Source organism: Oncorhynchus gorbuscha, linkage group LG25 (assembly GCF_021184085.1).
Source record: "Oncorhynchus gorbuscha isolate QuinsamMale2020 ecotype Even-year linkage group LG25, OgorEven_v1.0, whole genome shotgun sequence".
Lineage (NCBI taxonomy): Eukaryota > Metazoa > Chordata > Actinopteri > Salmoniformes > Salmonidae > Oncorhynchus > Oncorhynchus gorbuscha.
In genome coordinates, this window is record NC_060197.1 from 23,636,610 (window position 1) to 23,660,938 (window position 24,329).

Below are 24,329 nucleotides of genomic sequence, written 5' to 3' on the forward strand. Positions count from 1 at the left end.
CACTGGCTTCCAGTTGAAGCTCGCATCCGCTACAAGACCATGGTGCTTGCCTACGGAGCTGTGAGGGGAACGGCACCTCAGTACCTCCAGGCTCTGATCAGGCCCTACACCCAAATAAGGGCACTGCGTTCATCCACCTCTGGCCTGCTCGCCTCCCTACCACTGAGGAAGTACAGTTCCCGCTCAGCCCAGTCAAAACTGTTCGCTGCTCTGGCTCCCCAATGGTGGAACAAACTCCCTCACGACGCCAGGACAGCGGAGTCAATCACCACCTTCCGGAGACACCTGAAACCCCACCTCTTTAAGGAATACCTAGGATAGGATAAAGTAATCCTTCTCACCCCCCTTAAAATATTTAGATGCACTATTGTAAAGTGGTTGTTCCACTGGATGTCATAAGGTGAATGCACCAATTTGTAAGTCGCTCTGGATAAGAGCGTCTGCTAAATGACTTAAATGTAATGTAAATGTAAGTTAGTGAGGGAGATTTAAGTGTCCAACTTTAGTGATTTTTGCAATTCGTTCCAGTCATTGGCAGCAGAGAAATGGAAGGAAAGGCAGCCAAAGGAGCAATTGGCTTTGGGGGTGACTTGTGAGATATACCTGCTGGAGCGCGTGTTATGGGTGGATGTTGCTACGGTGACCAGTGAGCTGAGATAAGTTGAAGCGAAAAATCACTCACCAAAGCTAATGTACCAAATAAACATACAACGTGCACAAACACGGAACATGGAAATATAGCCTGGCGCGTCACAATAACCACATAACAACAAACAATTTCACACAAAGACATGGAGGGGAACAGAGGAATAAATACATGCAGTGTGATTAGGGAATGAAAACCAGGTGTGCAGGGAACAAGACAAAACAAATGGAACAATGAAAAATGGAGCGGCGATGGCTAGAAAGCCGGTGACGTCGACTGCCAAACGCCGCCCTAACAAGGAGAGGAGCCGACTTCAGTGGAGGTCGTGACAGCATGCATTTAAGAGCAATTGGAGGCCATGGAAGGAGTATTGTATGGCATTGAAGCTTGTTTGGAGGTTTGTTAACACAGTGTCCAAAGAAGGGCCAGATGTACACAGGATGGTGTTGTCGGCGTAGAGTTGGATCAAAGAATCACCCGCAGCAAGATTGATATATACAGAGAAAAGAGTCGGCCAGAGAATTGAACCCTGTGGCACCCCCATAGAGACTGCCAGAGTTCCGGACAACAGACCATCCAATTTGATACACTGAACTCTATCTGAGAAGTAGTTAGTGAACCAGGCGAGGCAGTCATTAGAGAAACCAAGGCTCTGGAGTCTGTCAATAAGAATACTGTATTGACAGAGTCGAACGTCTTGGCCAGGTCAATGAAGATGCACAGTACTGTTTTTTATCGATGGTGGTTGGACCTTGAGTGTGGCTGAGGTGCACCCGTGACCAGCTCGGAAACCGGACTGCATAGTGGGATTCGAGCTGGTCGGTGATCTGTTTGTTCACTTGGCTTTCGAAGACTTTAGAAAGGCCGGGCACGATGGATATAGGTCTGTAACAGTTTGGATCTAGAGTGTCTCCCCCTTTGAAGAGGGGGATGACCTCGGCCGCTTTCCAATCTTTAGGAATCTCAGACGATATGAAAGAGTGGTTGAACAAACTAGTAATAGGGGTTGTGACAATGGCAACCAGAAGAACAACCAGGCACCCTCTACTGATGGGATGAGGTCAATATTCTTCCAGGATACCCGGGCCAGGTCGGTTAGAAAGGCCTGCAGTGATGAGGGGTGGTCGTTTGACCGCGGACTCATAACAGACGGAGGCAATGAGGCTGTGATCGCTGAGATCCTGTTTGAAAACAGCAGAGGTGTATTTAGAGGGCAAGTTGGTCCGGATGATATCTATGAGGATGCCCATGTTTACAGATTTGGGGTTGTACTTGGTAGGTTCCTTGATCATTTGTGTGAGATTGAGGGCATCTAGGTTAGATGGGTGTTAAGCATATCCCAGTTTAGGTCACTGTATGGTATGTATATATTATGGTATGTACATATATTATGTCTGTTGACCAAAAATACTTTTCTGAACACTGGCAGACAAAAACACAAACATCATCCAACCAAAGACCCCTCGCAGCATTCCATTTTCCTTTGACTTAACCAAAGCATCCAATGGCAAGCAGCCAAATTAAACATCATGTTTGAGACCGGAAGGCTACTTGCCAGTAATATGGGCTGTGAAAACAATTATCCTCTTAAACATTGGTCTGTCTCTTTGCCTGCCTATCTATCAGCCCTGACTGATAAACCCTAACCCTCTTTCCAACCCATAGGCAACCCATTCCTAAAAACACCATCATGCATCCTGGTGACTCATTTCTCGCGCCTCTTTGCAAACGGTCGACCCGTTAAAATGTTTCCTCTCACTTGTTTTACTTGCTGCTACAACTTGATCCCAAAACTCCTATTCCATACCAGCTTCAGTAAGCACATGACAGAAACGTACAAGAATAAATCCACCAAACCCACTGCAATAAACTGATGTGACAGAGCATACTTTTTCTATTAGACCAGTCAGAAAAAGTGTGTGGTGATACAGACAGTGGTGATTCCACGCCAGCGTAGTCTGGAAATATTTGTGGTATCTCAGATGGTTCTGGCAATTCTCACATAGTAACGTCATTGGAATGAAGGGTTTGACAGGCTTTTTACATTGGTATCACTAACAATTTTTTTGAAAATCATGAAAGTGGCCATTTTAGGCCCTTTTTAGACCTATACATGCCTCCTATGAGTCTCTATGATCTGTGAACCGAACATGATACAGACAACATCTTGGTGTCATTATACACCTTTGTTCTCACAAATATGGAGTATTTCTAGATTCTGAAATACAAAATCATATTTTTACATTTTATATTTGTAACAATATGTTACATTGTCAAATTTCCAGAGTGGGCTCTCTGGTACTTTTAATGATATGACTAATTTCACACGTAGAAATTGACATTATTGTTCATTAACCAATCACAGCACTCCTTTAGGGTTGCACATTCAGCAAATCACCAGCAGAAGGAGTTCCCTTTGAATATTTTATAAATTACCAGAGAGCCCACTATGGAAATGTGACACACTTGTAGAGTATATTGTTCCAAACAATGTTTTAAAATGAACAAAATCAAAAAGGGTACATTTAAAAAAATATATATTCATATGTTTAATTTTGAGTAAATGAATGTGAAAATTGTATTTCAGAATCGGGACATACATCATATTTTAGAGAGCAGTTGTCACGTTCGTCGTAATGATGAGACCGAGGCGCAGCGTGAGTAGAGTTCCACATAATTTTAATAAACCGAAACTCACTGAACAAAAACAACAACCAAACGAAAAGTGAAGCTACTGTTGTGCACTCAGGCAACTAAATGTAGACAAGATCCAACACCAGAAAGTGGGAAAGATGGCTGCCTAAATATGATCCCCAATCAGAGACAACGATAAACAGCTGTCTCTGATTGGGAACCATATCAGGCCGACATAGAAATACACAACATAGAATGCCCACCCCAGATCACACCCTGACCTAACCAAACAGAGAAATAAAACGTCTCTCTAAGGTCAGGGCGTGACAGCACTATAAGGAGTATAATGAAACCAAGATGTTGTCTGTATCATGTAGGTTCACAGATCATAAGGTCTTACAGGAGGCATGTATAGGGCTAAAAATGGCCTAGAATTTCCAGAATCGTCATGATTTTCTCAAAAATGGGTTGTGATACAAAATACGTTTTATGCGAGAATTGCCAGAGCAACCTAAGAAACGAAAAATATTTTTGGCCTACACTGGCATGGAATTGCCCAGAGGCTGTGGTTTTAGAAGAGAGGAGACTTCAATTGCTCATTCACACTAGAGTGCTGCATCAATTTTTCCCATCTCTCCCCTCTCTCCTTTGGGTGCTCCCCGAGGATGACGTTAACTGGGGCCCATGATTCAGTGTGTGTGTGTGTGTGTGTGTGTGTGTGTGTGTGTGTGTGTGTGTGTGTGTGTGTGTGTGTGTGTGTGTGTGTGTGTGTGTGTGTGTGTGTGTGTGTGTGTGTGTGTGTGTGTGTGTGTGTGTGTGTGCGCACGCGCACGCGTGCGTGTGTGCTTGCGTGCCCATGATTCAGAGCGGGTTGGTTTGGGGTGTGTGTCAGAACAGGGACAGGGAGTCACTTAGTATCCTTGTGAGTCCTGAGACCTTTAGCCACAGAGTACACAGAGTCCCTCAGCCTGACTCAAACTCTCACTGGAGACCTCACTGTTGATCTCTCTTTCGCTCACTCACTTTCTCTCTCTCACTGGAGGCTCTCAGACTCTGTGGTTCTCTATCCTCTCAATATCTCTCTTTCTCTTTCTTACTAATTCTTACTGGGTATTTCTCTCTATATTGCTCTTTCTCTCCTCTGACACTATCACTCTCTGGCTCAATGTGTCTCCTAGCATCTCTCTCTCTCTCTCTCTCTCTCTCTCTCTCTCTCTCTCTCTCTCTCTCTCTCTCTCTCTGTCGTTCCCTGCCTATTGCTGTTTCTTTCTCTCTTTCCTTCTCTCCATTCTGTCTCTCTCCCCATCTCTCTCTATTTCCTTCTCTGTTTCTGAAAGCCCTAGTACCTCAGCTCTTCTCTGAGTCAGTAATAAACACATGACTGTGTGTTCTTTACCTACCCTCTCTCTTCCACTCCCTAACTCCTCCTCTGTCTGTTGCATAATCAAGTGAGTGTTCGGGCTGTGTGTACAGTAGTGATAACTGTGTGCATGTGTGTGTGTGTGTGTGTGTAACTATGGTCTGCTAAATGCAGCTTTACTTCCACTCGATTATGTAAAGCACTGCTCTTAGATACACATCATGCGTTTGGATTGGTTCACCACTTCAGCGTATTTAAGTTTAGTGTACTACTGCCTACGGTTAAGGAAGTGGACATGGAAATCTGTTTTGCTACATGGAGCTGGGGAAGTGTAATAGTCTTGATAAGGGTGTAAATTGTAGGCTTTTCTAAATCCTGTTTGTGTGTGTGTGTGTGTGTGTGTGTGTGTGTGTGTGTGTGTGTGTGTGTGTGTGTGTGTGTGTGTGTGTGTGTGTGTGTGTGTGTGTGTGTGTGTGTGTGTGTGTGTGTGTGTGTGTGTGTGTGTGTGTGTGTGTGTGTTTGGGGGATTGGAGGGCAAGGGTTTAAATTGTGCAGTATTGTGAAATCATAATAAAAGTCTGGTAGCAGCAGTTGTGCTGGGTGTGTAGCATGACTCTGTGTGTAGTGTGTGTGTGTGTGTGTGTGTGTGTGTGTGTGTGTGTGTGTGTGTGTGTGTGTGTGTGTGTGTGTGTGTGTGTGTGTGTGTGTGTGTGTGTGTGTGTGTGTGTGTGTGTGTGTGTGTGTGTGTGTGTGTGTGTGTGTCACGACATACTGCCCATTCATATGGCTGCGTCAAGACTTAAATGGAAAGAGCTCTTTAAAACACCTGCAATGACTCACACCAGGTGCAATTACTTGGTGATTTTCTCACTCTCTTTCAATTTCTCTCCCTATTCCCCCTCTCTCCCACTCTTTATTCTCTCTCTCTCCATCTACCTCAGCCCCCCTTCCCCTCTCTGTCTTTGTAAAGCTTGTAAATGGATTGCCAGAGCCCCTTTCTGATAAAATGCATAATTTCATATCAGCGTTGGACAGTATGACATTCTTTTGTGAGTTAAGAAAGTGGACATGATAAATCTGTTTTGCTACACGGAGCTGGGATAATTTAACAGTCTTGATTAAAGTGTAAATTGTAGCCTTTTCTAAATCCTGTTAGTGTGTGTGTGTGTGTGTGTGTGTGTGTGTGTGTGTGTGTGTGTGTGTGTGTGTGTGTGTGTGTGTGTGTGTGTGTGTGTGTGTGTGTGTGTGTGTGTGTGTGTGTGTGTGTGTGTTTCAAGTTTTATTAGTTGTATGTACGGGATACACATGGTACACACCGTCCAACCAAATGCAGAAATTACTTGCAGGTTCCTTCTCGACAATGCAATAGCAATAAGAAATAAGAAAATATAAGAATACGAACATGTTAGAGTGAGGATACAGTTTTTTTACAATCCCTTTGGCACTAATTTCAGAACCTTGTGGTCATTTTTCAAAACTCTAGACACAAAACTCAAAACGGTCATCACTTGTAACACAGGCTGTCCAATGTTCAAAACATTGCATTGTGCATTCATATCTTTAAAGAAACCTTGCACTTGCAGAACCATTGGTTCTGCAACCATATAAGAATAAAGTAATAGGATTGTGGGTTTTTTCTCCGAGGCCTCTCTCCCTCACACACACTCACACGTTGCTTTGGCTCCCTCCCAAAGCAAGGTATGATTGGGGTCACAAAGTGAAATCCTGCTTGGCATTTTATTTGAATGGACATTAACACAGCAGACCGAGATGTCTGTGTCCCAACTGGCAATGGTGCAATATGTCTTGAATAAAAGTAGTGCAATATGTAGTTAATAGGGTGCCAGTTGGGACGAATCCCATGAGCGCGTGAATAGTCTCTCTTATTGTTAATGGTCTGTCATTGTTGCATATGAGAAGAAGTGGGGTGTTCACACTGAGAAAATGGATACAACATTTCAAGCCAACATTTTCAGGAAATGCAATATAGTTCAAAACCTTAAATCTTCCGAATATGGTATTTTGTCAGAGAGAGAGAGAGAGAGAGAGAGAGAGAGAGAGAGAGAGAGAGAGAGAGAGAGAGAGAGAGAGAGAGAGACATATATGTCAGACTAACTGTAAGATGGAACTTGTAAAGTGCAATTCCATGCCAGCGGGAGCAGAAATATTTTTGGTATCTCAGATTGTTCTGGCAATTCTCACATAGAAACTTTTTTGCTTTTTTTTATTTGTATCACAAAACATTTTTGAAAATCAGGATGAATGTGGACATTTTCACTTTTTTTATACCGGTGAACCGTGTATGACACAGACAACATCTTGGTGTCATTATACTCCATGTGCTCTAAAATACAGAATGTCTAGATTCTGAAATAAAAATGTTGACATTCAACATTCAAAATATTCATATCTCAACTACCCTTTTGGATTTTGTTCATTTGGAAGACACGGTTTTGAACAACTTACTCTATAAGCACATCACATTTACAGAGTGGGCTCCCTGCTAATTCTGATGTGTGATACATTTTATGAGCACCACCAACACAGTGAATGGGAAAATGGATTCAAAGGGAACTTCCTCTGCTGGTGACTTGCTGAATGTGCAACCCTAAAGGAGGGCTGTGATTTGTTATTGATGACCTATGGGTCATATTATTAAAAGTACCATAGAGCCCATTCTGGACATTTGACGTGTTTGAAGATTATATTGTTACAAATAAAATGTCAAAAAATAATCTAAATCAAAAAGGGTTGTTTTGAGATCATATTTATATTTTTTTATGTTGAATAAATGAACATGAACATTTGTATTTCAGAATCTAGACATACTCCATATTTGAGAGAACACCACAGTATAAGGAGTACAATGACACTAACATGTCTGTATCATGTACAGTTCACTGATTATATGGTCTTACCTCCTGTAATGTATAGGTCTAAAAAGGGCCTAAAATTGCACATTTTTTTGAAAAAAGATTTTCTCAACAACAATTTTTTTCAATAACTATAAAAAGCATGCTAAACATTCTTCCTCCCAATGAAGTTATTTGGGAGGAAGAGTTTAGAGTTGCCAGAACAATCTGAGATACCCAAAATATTTGTCCAAATAAGCATAATCATATTTATTTTAATTTTATTTTTACCCCCCTTTTTCGTAGCATCCAATTGTTAGTAGTTACTGTCTTGTCTCATCGCTACAACTCCTATATGGGCTCGGGAGAGACGAAGGTCGAGAGTCATGCGTCCTCCAAAACACAACCCAACCAAGCCGCACTGCTTCTTAACACAGCGCACATCCAACCCGGAAGCCAGCCGCACCAATGTATCGGAGGAAACACCTTGAACCTAGCGACCTGGTCAGCGTGCACTGCCGACCTGCCACAGGAGTCGCTAGTGCGCGATGAGACAAGAATATCCCTACCGGCCAAATCCTCCCTAACCCGGACGACGCTAGGCCAATAATGCGTCGCCCCATGGACCTCCCGGATGCGGCCGGCTGCGACAGAGCCTGGGCTCGAGCCCAGAGTCTCTGGTGGCACAGCCTTAGACCAGTAAATGCAAGATATCAAATGTCTAAGATACAGTTGAAGTCGGAAGTTTACATACACCTTAGCAAAATACATTTAAACTCAGTTTTTCCACAATTCCTGACATTTAATCCTGGTAAAGATTCCCTGTCTAAGGTCAGTTAGGATCATCACTTTTTTTAAAGAATGTGAAATGTCAGAATAGTAGTGCAGAGAATTATTTATTTCAGCTTTTATTTCTTTCATCACATTCCCAGTGGGTCAGAAGTTTACATACCCTCAATTTGTATTTGGTAGCATTGCCTTTAAATTGTTTAACTTGGGTCAAATGTTTTGGGTAGCCTTCCACAAGCTTTCCACAATAAGTTGGGTGAATTTTGGCCCATTCCTCCTGACAGAGCTGGTGTAACAGAGTCAGGTAGGCCTCCTTGCTCGCACATGCTTTTTCAGTTCTGGCCACACATTTTCTATGGGATTGAGGTCTGGGCTTTGTGATGGCCACTCCAATACCTTGACTGTTGTCGTCCGTAAGCCATTTTGCCACAAATTTGGAAGTATGCTTGTGGTTATTGTTCATTTGGAAGAACCATTTGCGACCAAGGTTTAACTTCCTGACTGACGTCTTGAGATGTTGCTTCAATATATCCACATCATTTTCCTCCCTCATGAAGCCATCTATTATGTGAAGTGCACTTGTATTATATGAAGTGCACTTGTCACTCCTGCAGCAAAGCACCCCCACAACATGATGCTGCCACCAAGGTGCATCACGGTTGGGATGGTGTTCTTCGGCTGGCAAGCCTCCCCCTTTTCCCAAACATAACAATGGTCATTATGGCAAAACAGTTATATTTTTGTTTCATCAGACCAGAGGACATTTCTCCAAAAAGTAGGATCTTTGTCCCCATGTGCAGTTGCAAACCGTAATCTGGCTTTTTTATGGAGGTTTTGGAGCGGTGACTTCTTCCTTGCTGAGCGAGGAAGACCTATTTTGATATAGGACTCGTTTTACTGTGGATATAGATACTTTTGTACCTGTTTCCTCCAGCATCTTCACAAGGTCCTTGCTGTTGTTCTGGGATTGATTTGCACTTTTCACACCAAAGTACGTTCATCTCTTGGAAACAGAAGGCGTCTCCTTCCTGAGCGGTATGACGGCTGCGTGGTCCCATGGTGTTTATACTTGCGTACTATTGTTTGTACAGATTAATGTGTTTACCTTCAGGCATTTGGAAATTTCTCCCAAGGATGAACCAGACTTGTGGAGGTCTACAATTTTTTTCTGAGGCCTTGGCTTATTTTTTAAAGATTTTCCCATAATGTCAAGCAAATGCACAGAGTTTGAAGGTAGGTCTTGAAATACATCCACAGGTACATCTCCAATTGATTCAAACTATGTCAATTAGCCTATCAGAAGCCTCTAAAGCCATGACATAATTTTCTGGAATTTTCCAAGCTGTTTAAAGGCACAGTCAACTTAGTGTATGTAAACTTCTGACCTTCTGGAGTTGTGATACATTAAATTATAAGTGAAATAATCGGTCTGTAAACAATTGCTGGAAAAATTACTTGTGTCATGCACAAAGTAGATGTCCTAACCGACTTGTCAAAACTATAGTTTGTTAACAAGAAATTTGTGGAGTGGTTGAAAAACGAGTTTTAATGACTCCATCCTACCTGTATGTAATCTTCCAACTTTAACTGTAGGTCACAGTAGCAAGTAAATAATGTCCTCGTAGGGCACAGTTGTAGTGGTCACTTTGTAAGTTAGATTTCATTTGAACAGCTGGGGAGCCTGTAGTAGTGAATGGTAAAGACATCTACAGGGACATATTAGGAGGCTGACACATAAAAGAGTCGTAGAGCTAGTAGAAATCTATGCCTCTGTATTTTTGTAAAAGAGAGAAAGAAGTGAGGAGAGAGTGAGAGAAAGGGACAAACAGAGAAAAGAGAGAGAGAGAAGAGAAATTCGAGAAAAGAAAATTAAATGAAAAATATAGTTTTGCTGTAGTGGCAATCGGCCAAGTGTCATTCAGGTAGAACGAGTCTGCGCGACGATTAATGCCTTATCCATGGCTACACGTTCGATGAATAATTGTTCCCAGGGTCTAATTCGTTTATTTTCTGACTCATATAGTCTATACATAGCCCAATAGAAAACCGGGTGTATGCCAAATAGCATTGTATATATATATATGACACACATACTCACGCACATATGTGTGCGCACACACACACACACACACACATAGAAGCATAGTCATAGACACGTGTGTCATGATACCTTTGGCATTCTGGGGTCAAAATGACGACGAACACAGGAAATGGGAAGAGCATGATGCACACGACAAATTAGAGAAACATGTCCTGACATAGGACGAAAAGTATGTACACAACATCATTATTCTAAAGAATGCCCAAAGCCAATAGTATTACTGTTATTTTATATGGAAAGTTGTAACGGAAATCTTCCGCTGAAGGAGAGGAGGACCAAAATGCAGCGTGGTTAGTGTTCAACATATTTAATAACGACAATAAACGTGAACACGACAAAATACAAACCAACAAATGTGAAAACCGAAACAGTCATATCTGGTGCATAGACACAAAGACAGAAGACAACCACCCATAAAGTACCCACAGAATATGGCTGCCTAAATATGGTTCCCAGTCAGAGACAACGATTGACAGCTGCCTCTAATTGAGAACCAATCTAGGCAACCATAGATATACAAACTACCTAGAAAGGAAACAGCCCCATAAACATACAAAAAACCCTAGACCAGAGCACATAAATCCCCCATGCCACACCCTGACCTAACCAAAATAATAAAGAAAACAAAGATAACTAAGGCCAGGGCATGACAAAAGTAGGCTACCCAATTCTTTCATAATTACAAAATCCTTTAGAACATCAACAACAATGAATTGGGTACATGACCAATATGAGTGTATCACAAACAAACAGTTCGCTGCAGTTATAGTTATTTAAGATCATGTTTTTCCCCCAGAACATAAGGGGCCTGTGGAACCGACATATATGACACCATAATGAGGCTTATGGGATTGTGGTAAAATAAAAAAGAAATTTTCCAGCAAAAAGACGATTAATGCCTTATCCATGGCTACACGTTCGATGAATAATTGTTCCCAGGGTCTAATTCGTTTATTTTCTGTCATCAATATCAGAACTGTTGGAACAGAACAACACCATAATAGATTTCTTATGTGTGTCACATAAATAATATGTTTTTTTCCCCAGAACATTGGACCAATAAATAACGTAATGGTCAAGGTCTGTCCTAAAATCACACAGAGCATTGCAAGATTTGTTATCCAGCTAGGCACCACACTTGACCAACTATGCTAATTGATCAGCTCAGTGATTGCCTAAATTCAACACACCTGGTCTCTCAGATGCAAATACAACAAACACACTAGCCCTATTTCTCTGAGCTTCATACGACACATTCTGCTATTTATCTGATTCTATTTAGGTGAAGGTGATGATGATGATCATATATATATTGATGATCATCATCATCTGGGTTAAAGTGTCTGCTAAATGTTATAAGTATGAACATAGTGGAAATTCCTGAATGACTCTTGCTACATTAGTCTACAGTGAGAGTTAGTGGGTAGAGTTAGGCAAGGGGAAGTTGGGGTTAGGCTTGTGGTCTCTGATCTGGATTAGTAAGAGACCTCCAGGGGAAAGTAAGAGAGAGTTTCTTATTGGGAAATAACTGATTAACGGCCACACCGTTGCATCAGGCATGGTTGGTGGTCTTCAAAAACGATTTCAGGGTACGTGTGTGTGTGTGTGTGTGTGTGTGTGTGTGTGTGTGTGTGTGTGTGGGTTGGGCTGGGTTGGGTTGGGAGGGGGGGGGAGAAAGAGAGAACGAGAGAGATAATAGTTGAATCCCACCACAGCAGTACTACAAGGTTGGAAAGTTTCTTTGACTACATTGCCCCCATCTGGAACAAAAGTGATATTACATGAAACTGGGTGATAAATCTTATCTATATGTTATTCGTTGGCTGAATGTTCCCAACTCATAGGAATCCCCACCCAGTTGACTACTTTAAAATGGTCGAAGCCCTCAATGCCAATGTCCATGCTAAAATGGGCTATACCCATGATGAGTCCTCTATTTATTTGGCAACAACAATGTTTTTTTTTTCAAAGTTGCCAATATTCCCTTATATCAGTGCATTCCTGTAATACCTACATGTTTCAAGCAGACCACCATAGTCTCCGTGCCCAAGACTGTCAAGGTAACCTGCCTAAATGACTATCGACCCATAGCACTCACGTCTGTAGCCATGAAGTGCTTTGAAAGGCCAGTCATGGCTCACATCAACACCATCCTCCCGGAAACCCTAGATCCATTGCAATTTGTATACCGCCCCAACGGATCCACAGATGACGCAATCCCGATTGCTCTCGACACTGCCCTTTCTCACCTGGACAAAAGGAACACCTATGTGAGAATGCTGTTTATTGACTAGAACTCAGCGTTCAACACCATAGTGCCCTCAAAGTTAATCACTAAGATAAGGACCCTGGGACTAAACACCTCCCTCTGCAACTGGATCCTGGACTTCCTGACAGGCCACCACCAGGTGGTACGGGTTGGCAACAACACATCTGCCATGCTGATCCTCAACCTGGGGCCCTCAGGGGTGTGTGCTTAGTCCCCACCTGTACTCCCTGTTCACTCCAACACCATCATTAATTTTGCTGACAACACAACAATGGTAGGCCTGATCACCGACAACGATCAGAAAGCCTATAGGGAGGAGGTCATAACCTGGCAGTGTGGTGCCAGGACAACAACCTCTCCACGACGTGAGCAAAACAAAGGAGTTGATCGTGGACTACAGGAAAAGGAGGCCTGAACACGTTCCCATTCACATCGATGGGGCATTTATCGTGCTTGTAAACACATTATATTGTTCAAAAACCATATTGATATTATTTTTTGCTACTTGAGGCTTATTTGATCTAATAGTTTCGTAATTGTTTGGTTGTTATGAACCTGTAACCCCGCACACTGACTCCGTACCGGTGCCCCCTATCTATAGCCTCGTTATTGTTATTCTTATTGTGTTACTTTTTATTATTACTTTTTATTTTAGTCTACTGGTTAAATATTTTCTTAACTTTTCTTGTACTGCACTGTTGGTTAAGGGCTTGTAAGTAAGCATTTCACGGTAAAGTCTATTGGGCGCATGTGACAAATAAAGTTTGATTTGATCTGAATGCACTGATATAAGTTGATGCACATATCATGGATATAATGGATATTGCCATTGAGGGCTTCCACAGAGATATTAGAGAAAGGAGGAGATAGGAATCCCATTGGGCAGTGAATGGAGGAACGTATATCACCTCACCCAGCAGACTGTCAACTAATTGCGTTCAAGTTGTCATGTGGTTTCTAAGCTAATCGTCACGCAATCCATTCTCACAGTCAGGGAATGAGTCCAGAAACCTGCCTATTTCCCTCAAAATTACATACTGTAATGTCACGATTCTAAAGCTATACAATATTACAGGAAACATGTTAACCATTCTACCATTTTAAAGGACCCCCCCCCAGAGGAAGTTGCCGCCACTATTTTGATTACTGGTGGGTGGTAACATTAAAATATAACCCAACACTACAACCAAACGTAGGCTAAAAATTATTTGTATGTCATATCATAGGAAAATACACCGCTTCCACAGGAATTTCCACAAAGTGGGCAGTTCGGATATGTCACTTCAAGCCCAAATATATCATACTTTGACTAAAATCATGATTTATTGACTTTAAATTATCGTGCAACTTTATGCGTCAGCTCTGGCCTTCGTCTATCAGCTCGAAAAGTGTAATTCTACTGGTGTGGAAGTTTAAAGCAGTCAACTAGGTGAGGATTCCTATGAGTTGGGAGCAATCAGCCAATGAAGAAGAAGAAGCGGAGCGGGTCGAGCGCTTCAAGTTCCTTGGTGTCCACACCACTAACAAACTATCATCGTCCAAACACACCAAGATTGTGAAGTTGTGAAGATGACACTAAAATGCGTACTCTCAACCAGGCAGTGTCAGGGTAAGGCCCTAAAAATTGTCAAAGACTCTAGCCACCCAAGTCATAGACTGATCTCTCTGCTACTGCATGGCAAGCGGTACGAAAGGCTCCTCAAACAGCTTCTACTGCTAAGCCATAAAACTGCTAAGCAGTTAATCAAATGGCTACCCGGACTATTTGACTCCCTGTTTTTACGCTGCTGCTAGTCGCTGTTTATTATCTATGCATAGTCACTTTATCCCACCTACATGTACATATTACCTCAATTAGGTCAACGAACCTGTTCAGCCACACATTGACTCAGTACTGGTACCCCCTGGATATAGCCTCAATGATGTTATTTTATTGTTTGAATTTTGTTTTATTTGTGTTTCATTTTTGTAAATATTTTATGACTTACTTAAAAAAACACTGCATTGTTGGTTAGTAAGTAAGCATTTCACGGTAATGTCTACACCTGTTTATTCGGTGCATGTGACAAATACAATTGGATTTGATTTGAAGAAACATTTTTTGCAGTATGCGCTACAGACAGCTATATAGGTCTGCAAATACAGAACTAGTAAAGGCCAAGTGCACTACTTTTGTGAGAAAAAAGCACAACAATTTAGCCAAAATTTCATCAACATTTTCCAAAATGTGCAGGCCGCCTTTGATCAAACTATTCGTTTAACTACAAACATTGATAACCTTGCGCTACATAGTGAACAATACGTTATCTATATGATAAAGGCGGCATGCACAGGCCTCGTGGCTTAGTTGGTTTAAGCACCTGTCTAATAAACAGGAGATCCAAGGATCAAATCTCAATGGAGCACATCTCAAGAGGCTTCTTCCTCTCTGATTTGACACGACAGACACCAGCTCTGACATCATTGCATCAGATAGGCAATTCTGATTGGCTTGAATGTAATTTAAAAAACTATTGCTTGTCTTGTGATATTGATAATTTGTTTCTACATATTGTTTGTTTAAAACGGTTAAAATATCCAGAGAGGAAATGCCAAAGCCAGTCAGTGCAGTGGTTTCAGAAGGTATTCATACCCCTTGTTGTGTTACAGCCTGAATTCAAAATGGATTCAATTGGGGGTTTTTCACTCTCACCCATCTACACACAATAATCCATAATGACAACATAATTTTTTTGTTGATGAAATGTTTGCTAATTTCTTTGAAATGAAATACAGAAATATCTCATTTACATAAGTATGCACACCCCTAAGTCAATACATGTTAGAATCACCTTTGGCAGCGATTACAGCTGTGGATCTTTCTGGGTGAATCTATAAGAGCTTTGCACACCTGGAATAAACAATATTTGGCCATTATTCTTTTCAAAATTCTTCAAGCTCTGTCAAATTGGTTGTTGATCATTGCTAGACAACCATTTTCAAGTCTTGCGATAGATTTTCAAGCAGATTTAAGTCAAAACCATTACTCGGCCGCTCGAGAACATTCACTGTCTTCTTGGTAAGCAACGGCAGTGTAGATTTTGCCTTGTGTTTTAGGTTATTGTCCTGCTGAAAAGGTCAATTCATCTCCCAATGTCTGGTGGAAAGCAGAATGAACCAAGTTTTCCTCTAGGATTTTTCCTGTGTTTAACTCCATTCCGTTTCGTTTTTTATCCGGAAAAACTCCCCAGTCCTTAACGATTACAAGCATACCCATAATATGCTGCAGCAACCACTATGCTTGGAAATATGGAGAGTGGTACTCAGTAATGTGTCAGATTTGCCCCAAACATAACACTTTGTATTCAGAACAAAAAGTGAATTGCTTTGCCACATTTTTTGCAGTTTTACTTTAGTGACTGTCTGCAAACAGGATACATGTTTTGGAATATTTCTATTCTGTACAGGCTTCCTTATTTTCACTTTGTTAATTGGGTTAGTATTGTGGAGTAACACCAATGTTGTTGATCCCATCCTTAGTTTTCTCCTATCATATCCATTAAATTCTGTAACTGTTTTAAAGTCACTGTTGGCATCTTGGTGAAATCCCTGAAAGGTGTCATTCCTCTCCAGCAACTGAGTTAGGAAGGACGCCTGTATCTATATAGTGACTGAGCATATTGATACACCATCCGAAGTATAATTAACAACTTCACCATATTCAAAGGGATATTGAATGTCGTCTTTTTTTACCCATCTACCAATAGGTGCCCTTCTTTGCGAAGCATTGGAAAACCTCCCGGGTCTTTGTGGTTGAAATTCAACGTGTGGGGTACAGAGATGAGGTAGTGATTATGTGACTTGTTAAGCACATTTGACCTCCTAAACTTATTTAGGCTTGCCATAACAAAGGGGTTGAATACTTATTGACTCATTCCACTTTGACATTATGAAACTCTGAAGGGGAACAAAGTACGTGAGGATGGCTGAGGAGTGGTCTGGAGGTGGTGTCTGTCCCCAGTCAGGAAGTTTTAAAAAAAATGTAAGCTTGAAAAAGCTTTTTCCTGCTATTTAGAGCCATATCCATTATTCTTAATTCTATTTAAAATATATAGATTTTTTCTGCATATCCAAGCATACCCTTGAGCTGTCTGTCTGTCTGTCTGTCTGTCTGTCTGTCTGTCTGTCTGTCTGTCTGTCTGTCTGTCTGTCTGTCTGTCTGTCTGTCTGTCTGTCTGTCTGTCTGTCTGTCTGTCTGTCTGTCTGTCTGTCTGTCTGTCTGTCTGTCTGTCTGTCTGTCTGTCTGTCTGTCTGTCTGTCTGTCTGTCTGTCTGTCTGTCTGTCTGTCTGTCTGTCTGTCTGTCTGTCTGTCTGTTGATATCATTTGAGTCAATTGGAGGTGTACCTGTGGATGTATTTCAAGGCCTACCTTCAAACTCAGTGCCTCTTTGCTTGACATCATAGGAAAATCAAAAGAAATCAGCCAAGACCTCAGCAATTTCCAAACGCCTGAAGGTACCACGTTCATCTGTACAAACAATAGTACGCAAGTATAAACACCATGGGACCACGCAGCCGTCATACCGCTCAGGAAGGAGACGCATTCTGTCTCCTAGAGATAAATGTACTTTGGTGCGAAAAGTCAATCCCAGAACAACAGCAAAGGACCTTGTGATGATGCTGGAGGAAACAGATACAAAAGTATCTATAGCCACAGTAAAACAGGTCTTATATCGACATAACCTGAAAGGCCGCTCAGCAAGAAAGAAGCCACTGCTCCAAAACCGCCATAAAAAAGCCTGACTACGGTTTGCAACTGCACATGGGGACAAAGATTGTACTTTTTGGAGAGATGTCCTCTGGTCTGACGAAACAGAAATGTCCATAATGACAATTGTTATGTTTGGGGGAAAAAGGGGGAGGCTTGCAAGTTGAAGAACACCATCCCAACCGTGAAGCGGGGGTGGCAGCATCATGTTGTGGGGGTGCTTTGCTGCAGGAGGGACTAGTGCACTTCACAAAATAGATGGTAATATGAGGGAGGAAAATTATGTGGATATGTTGACGCAACATCTCAAGACATCAGTCAGGAAGTGAAAGCTTGATCGCAAATGGGTCTTCCAAATAGACAATGACCCCAAGCATTCTTCCAAAGTTGTGGAAGAATTGCTTAAGGACACCAAAGTCAAATTATTGGAGTGGCCTTCACAAAGCCCTAACCTCAATCCTATGGAACATTTGTGGGCAGAACTGAAAAAGCATGTGCGGGCAAGGAGGCCTACAAACCTGACTCAGTTACACCAACTCTGTCGGGAGGAATGGGCCAAAATTCACCCAATGTACTGTGAGAAGCTTGTGGAAGGCTACCCAAAATGTTTGACCCAAGTTAAACCATTTAAAGGCAATGCTACCAAATACTAATTGAGTATATGTAATCTTCTGACCCACTGGGAATGTGATGAAAGAAATAAAAGCTGAAATAAATCATTCTCTCCACTATTATTCGGAGATTTCACATTCTTAAAATAAAGTGGTGATCCTAACTGACCTAAGACAGGGAATTTTTACTAGGATTAAATGTCAGGAATTGTGAAAAACTGAGTCAAATGTATTTGGCCAAGGTGTATGTAAACTTCCGGCTTCAACTGTATGAGATGAGTAATGCAAAACATTATTCAGAAGTTTGGACACACCTACCCATTTTTTTTTCTTTTTTTCACCTTTATTTAACCAGGTAGGCTAGTTGAGAACAGGTTCTCATTTGCAACTGCGACCTGGCCAAGATAAAGCATAGCAGTGTGAACAGACAACACAGAGTTACACATGGAGTAAACAATTAACAAGTCAATAACACAGTAGAGAAAAAAGGGGAGTCTATATACAATGTGTGCAAAAGGCATGAGGAGGTAGGCGAATAATTACAATATTGCAGATTAACACTGGAGTGATAAATGATCAGATGATCATGTACAGGTAGAGATATTGGTGTGCAAAAGAGCAGAAAAGCAAATAAATAAAAACTGTGGGGATGAGGTAGGTGAAAATGGGTGTGCTATTTACCAATAGATTATGTACAGCTGCAGCGATCGGTTAGCTGCTCAGCTAGCTGATGTTTAAAGTTGGTGAGGGAGATAAAAGTCTCCAACTTCAGCGATTTTTGCAATTCGTTCCAGTCACAGGCAGCAGAGTACTGGAACGAAAGGCGGCCGAATGAGGTGTTGGCTTTAGGGATGATCAATGAGATACACCTGCTGGAGCGCGTGCTACGGATGGGTGTTGCCATCGTGACCAGTGAGCTGAGATAAGGCGGAGCTTTGCCTAGCATGGCCTTGTAGATGACCTGAAGCCAGTGGGTCTGGCGACGAATATGTAGCGAGGGCCAGCCGACTAGAGCATACAAGTCGCAGTGGTGGGTAGTATAAGGTGCTTTAGTGACAAAACGGATGGCACTGTGATAAACTGCATCCAGTTTGCTGAGTAGAGTGTTGGAAGCTATTTTGTAGATGACGTCGCCGAAGTCGAGGATCGGTAGGATAGTCAGTTTTACTAGGGTAAGCTTGGCAGCGTGAGTGAAGGAGGCTTTGTTGCGGAATAGAAAGCCGATTCTTGATTTGATTTTCGATTGGAGATGTTTGATATGGGTCTGGAAGGAGAGTTTGCAGTCTAGCCAAACACCTAGGTACTTATAGGTGTCCACATATTCAAGGTCGGAGCCATCCAGTGTGGTGATGCTAGTCGGGCATGCGGGTGCAGGCAGCGATCGGTTGAAAAGCATGCATTTGGTTTTACTAGCGTTTAAGAGCAGTTGGAGGCCACGGAAGGAGTGTTGTATGGCATTGAAGCTCGATTGGAGGTTAGATAGCACAGTGTCCAATGACGGGCCGAAAGTGTATACAATGGTGTCGTCTGCGTACAGGTGGATCAGGGAATCGCCCGCAGCAAGAGCAACATCATTGATATATAAACCCATTCAAGGGTTTTTCTTTATTTGTACTATTTTCTACATTGTAGAATAATAGTGAAGACATCAAAACTATGAAATAACACAAATGGAATCATGTAGTAACCAAAAATAGTGTTCAACTAATCTAAATATATTTTATATTTGAGATTTTTCAGTGGCCACCCTTTCCCTTGATGACAGCTTTGCACACTCTTGGCATTCTCTCAACCAGCTTCATGAGGTAGTTACCTAGAATGCATTTCAAATAACAGGTGTGCCTTGATAAAAGTTAATTTGTGGAATTTCTTTCCTTAATGCATTTGAGCCAATCAGTTGTGTTGTAACAAGGTAGGGGTGGTATACAGAAAGTAGCCCTATTTGGTAAAATACCAAGTCCATGTTATGGCAAGAACAGCTCAAATAAGCAAAGAGAAACGACAGTCCAGCATTACTTTAATATGAAGGTGAAGGTCAGTCAATATGGAAGGTCAGTCAATATGGAAAATGTCTATAACTTAGAAAGTTTTTTCTAGTGTAGTCTGGAAAACGTAATAACTTTAAAACTTTCTTGAAGTGGATTCTGGAAAACGTAATAACTGTTCCAAGTTTTTTCAAGTGTAGTCATAAAAACCACCATGTTAACGATGACACTGGCTTTTATGAAAAGTTACCGGCATTCGCTGCGAGCAGGGTTCGAACCTGCGCGGGAAGATCCCATTGGATTTCAAGTCCAACGCCTTAACCACTCGGCCATCGCAGCTGCTATACAACATTGTAGAAAGTGAGTTGAAATCATGTATTTACATACCAGTCATTTGATACAATGTAATTTGGCTCTGTTTTCTTCAGTGATTTTGTTTGTATCTGATTGTAGTAAATTGTTACAATTTACGACGTAGAGCAACGCACATAAATACACATTGGTAACAACAGCGTGAGGAGGCGCATAATAGCCTACAAAACCAGGGCTATATCTAATGTTATTCCATTCCTTCACTTAGATATGTGTGTATCAGATATTTGTTGTGGAATTGTTAGATATTACGTGTTAGATATTGCTGCACTGTCGGTACTAGAAGCACAAGAATTTCGCTACACTCGCAATAACATCTGCTAACCATGTGCATGTGACCAATACATTTGATTTGATTTGATCTATGAATAGACTACATTAGCAATACTTTGTGCATCATTCTTGAAACAAGCTTCAGCTTTCTCTACAGAAATACTAATTGTAGTTGTGTTCATCCTTCATATTTGGATACACGCACGCAGATGCAACATCTGTGCATTTGTCTAGGTGGCACTCGTGAGCTATGCATTTTCATCAGTGTTCTGTGATGATTGACATGTACCGAAGATTCTGTGATTGAACCACAAAGTTAAAAATGTAACTGTTTGGTTGAACCTTCAACTAACCCCCTGACAACACAACACAAGGTATTATCAAACAGTTTAATATTTTTTCAGATATTAAGGTTTCCTATCTTTGGTAAAATACTAAAAATCTAATTTAATAAGTGTTATTTTGTGTATTTTTGCTGTGGTCTCCTCTCCAGAGTGTGGGCTGTGATGTTAGTTATTGAAGAAAGTGAAGTTTAACAGTGAACAATGTTGCATGATTTATTGGGGGGAATGAGTTCCCCCTTAGATTGGACTCATTAATTCCTGATTAGCGTCCATTATACACACACACACACACACACACACACACACACACACACACACACACACACACACACACACACACACACACACACACACACACACACACACACACACACACACACACACACACACACACACACACACACACACACACACATTTAGGCTCTGTGCTGCTGGTTTGGCCAAGCCAGGAGGGGCTCTGGATCACCTTTGTCCCAGATAGCTCACTATTTAGTGCACTACTTTTGACCAGGACCTATGGGGTATGATACTTTTGACCAGGGCCCAAGCAGAGCACAATGTAGGCAATAAGGGGCCATGAATGCCTTTTGCCAAGATGTTTACAATGCTGTTTAGCCTAAAGCAAACACCTTTTTCTTATCACCCCTCTTTATTAAACCAAACCTAAATTGATCTGGTTCAGATTTGGTTCCAGAGTGGTGCAGCGGTATAAGGCACTGCATCTCAGTGCTAGAGGTGTCACTACAGACTCTGATTAGATTCCAGGCTGCATCACAACTAGCTGTGATTGGGAGTCCCCTAGGGCGGTGCACAATTCACCCAGCATTGTTAGGGTTTGGCCGGGGAAGGCCGTCCATTGTAAATAAGAAGTTGTTCTTAACTGATTTGCCTAGTTAAATAAAAACAACAATTTAAAAAACGATTAGGAAATCATAAAATACATTGTGGTGAGTGGTAGTAGGGCCTGGGAGGCCGGTGGCTTGCGCAATTTAATCTAACAGTGTTGCATAACTGTGATTTGTCAACTGTCCATATCAAGTGACTCAGATTCAATTAAGTGACTAATTATCATTTGTTACTAGACTTCACTCACTCATTAACATAACTTTTCCCCCAGCATTGTTCCTCCTTCCCATACTGTAAATCAGCAATAGCACTGTAACGTTTCATCGAGTCGTGGCTGAACGACGACACGGATAATATAGAGCTGGCTGTTTTCTTTTTTGCATCGACAGGACAGAACAGCTACGTCCGATAAATCGGGGGGTGAGGTTTTGTGTCAATTTGTCAATAACAGCTGGTGCGGGATGTCTAATATTTAAGGAAGTCTCCAGGTATAAGCTATAGACCAAGCTGTCCACCAAGAGAGTTCTCATCTATAGTATTTGTAGCCATCTATTTAACACCACAAACCGATGCTGTCAAGGCCATAAGCAAACAAGAAAATGCTCATCTGGAAGTGACGCTCCGAATGGCCGGGGACGTTAATGCAGGCAAAATTCAATCCGTTTGACCAAATTTCTACCAGCATGTCACATGTGCAACCAGCAAATACATTTGAACTCAGTTTTTCACAATTCCTGACATTTAATCCTAGAAAAAATGCCCTGTCTTAGGTCAGTTAGGATCACCACTTTATATTAAGAATGTGAAATGTCAGAATAATAGTTGAGAGAATGATTTATTTCAGCTTTTATTTCTTTCATCACATTCCCAGTGGGTCAGAAGTTAACATACACTCAATTTTTTGTATTTGGTATTATTGCCTTCACATTGTTTAACGTGGGTCAAACGTTTCAAGTAGCCTTCCACAAGCTTCCCACAATACGTTGAGTGAATTTTGGCCCATTACTCCTGACAGAGCTGGTGTAACTGAGTTAGGTTTGTAGGCCTCCTTGCTCGCATATCCTGTTTCATTACACATACACATTTTTAGTTCTGCCCACACATTTTCAATAGGACTGAGTTTAGGGCTTTGTGAAGGCCACTCCAATACCTTGACTTTGTTGTCCTTAAGCCATTTTGCCACAACTTTGGAAGTATGCTTGGTGTCATTGTCCATTTGGAAGACCCATTTGCGACCAAGCTTTAACTTGCTGACTGATGTCTTGAGATGTTGCTTCAAAATATCCACGTCATTTTCCTCCCTTATGATACCATCTACTTTGTGAAGTGCACCAGTCCCTCCTGCAGCAAAGCACCCCCACAACATGATGCTGCAACCCCCGTGCTTCACGGTTGGGGTGGTGTTCTTCGATTTGCAAGCCTCCTCCTTTTTCCTCCAAACATAACGATAGATGTTATGGCCAAACAGTTCTATTTTTGTTTCATCTGACCAGAGGACATTTCTCCAAAAAGTACGATCTTTGTCCCCATGTGCAGTTGCAAACCGTAGTCTGGATTTTGTTATGGCGGTTTTAGAGCTTTGGCTTCTTCCTTGCTGAGCAGCATATCAGGTTATGTCGATATAAGACTTGTTTTACTGTGGATATAGATACTTTTGTACCTGTTTCCTCCAGCATCTTCACAGGGTCCTTTGCTGTTGTTCTAGGATTGATTTGCACTTTTCTCACTGAAGTACGTTCATCAATAGGAGACAGAACGCGTCTCCTTCTTGAACGGTATGACGGCTGCGTGGTCCCATTGTGTTTATAGTTGCGTACTATTGTTTGTACAGATGAAGGTGTTATACCTTCAGGAGTTTGGAAATTTCTCCCAAGGATGAACCAGACTTGTGGAGGTCTACCATTTTTTTTCTGAGGTCTTTGCTTATTTCTTTAGATTTTCCCATGATGTCAAGCAAAGAGGTGCTGAGTTTGAAGGTAGGCATTGAAATTCATCCACAGGTACACCTCCAATTGACTCAAACTATGTCAATTAGCCTATCAGAAGCCTCTAAAGCCATGACATAATTTTCTGGAATTTTCCAAGCTGTTTAAAGGCACAGTCAACTTAGTGTATGTAAACTTCTGACCCACTGGATTTGTGAAACATTGAATTGAAGTGAAATAATCTGTCTGTTAACAATTGTTGGAAAAATGTCTTTGACACTGTCACGTTCTGACCATAGAGAGCCCTTATTTTCTATGGTAGAGGAGGTCAGGGCGTGACTGGGGGTTAGTCTAGTTTATATTTTCTATGTGGGGTTCTAGTTTAGTTTTTCTATGTTGATGATTTTGTATGATTCCCAATTAGAGGCAGCTGGTAATCGTTGTCTCTAATTGGGAATCATATTTAAGTAGTGTTTTTTTCCACCTGTGTTTTGTGGGATATTGTTTATGTGTAGTTGCATGTTAGCACTCCATTGTCGTCACGTTTCGTTTAGTCTTTATTGTTTTGTTGTGTG

At 41.5% G+C, this 24,329-nt stretch overlaps 1 non-coding gene across 1 annotated transcript; it reads right to left on the bottom strand.

The window, feature by feature from the left end:
* Nucleotides 1-20,251: 20,251 nt before the first annotated feature.
* Nucleotides 20,252-20,333, bottom strand: trnas-uga. The gene has a single exon. It is a non-coding gene; the product is annotated as a tRNA-Ser (tRNA).
* Between the last annotated feature and the right edge of the window lie 3,996 nt (nt 20,334-24,329).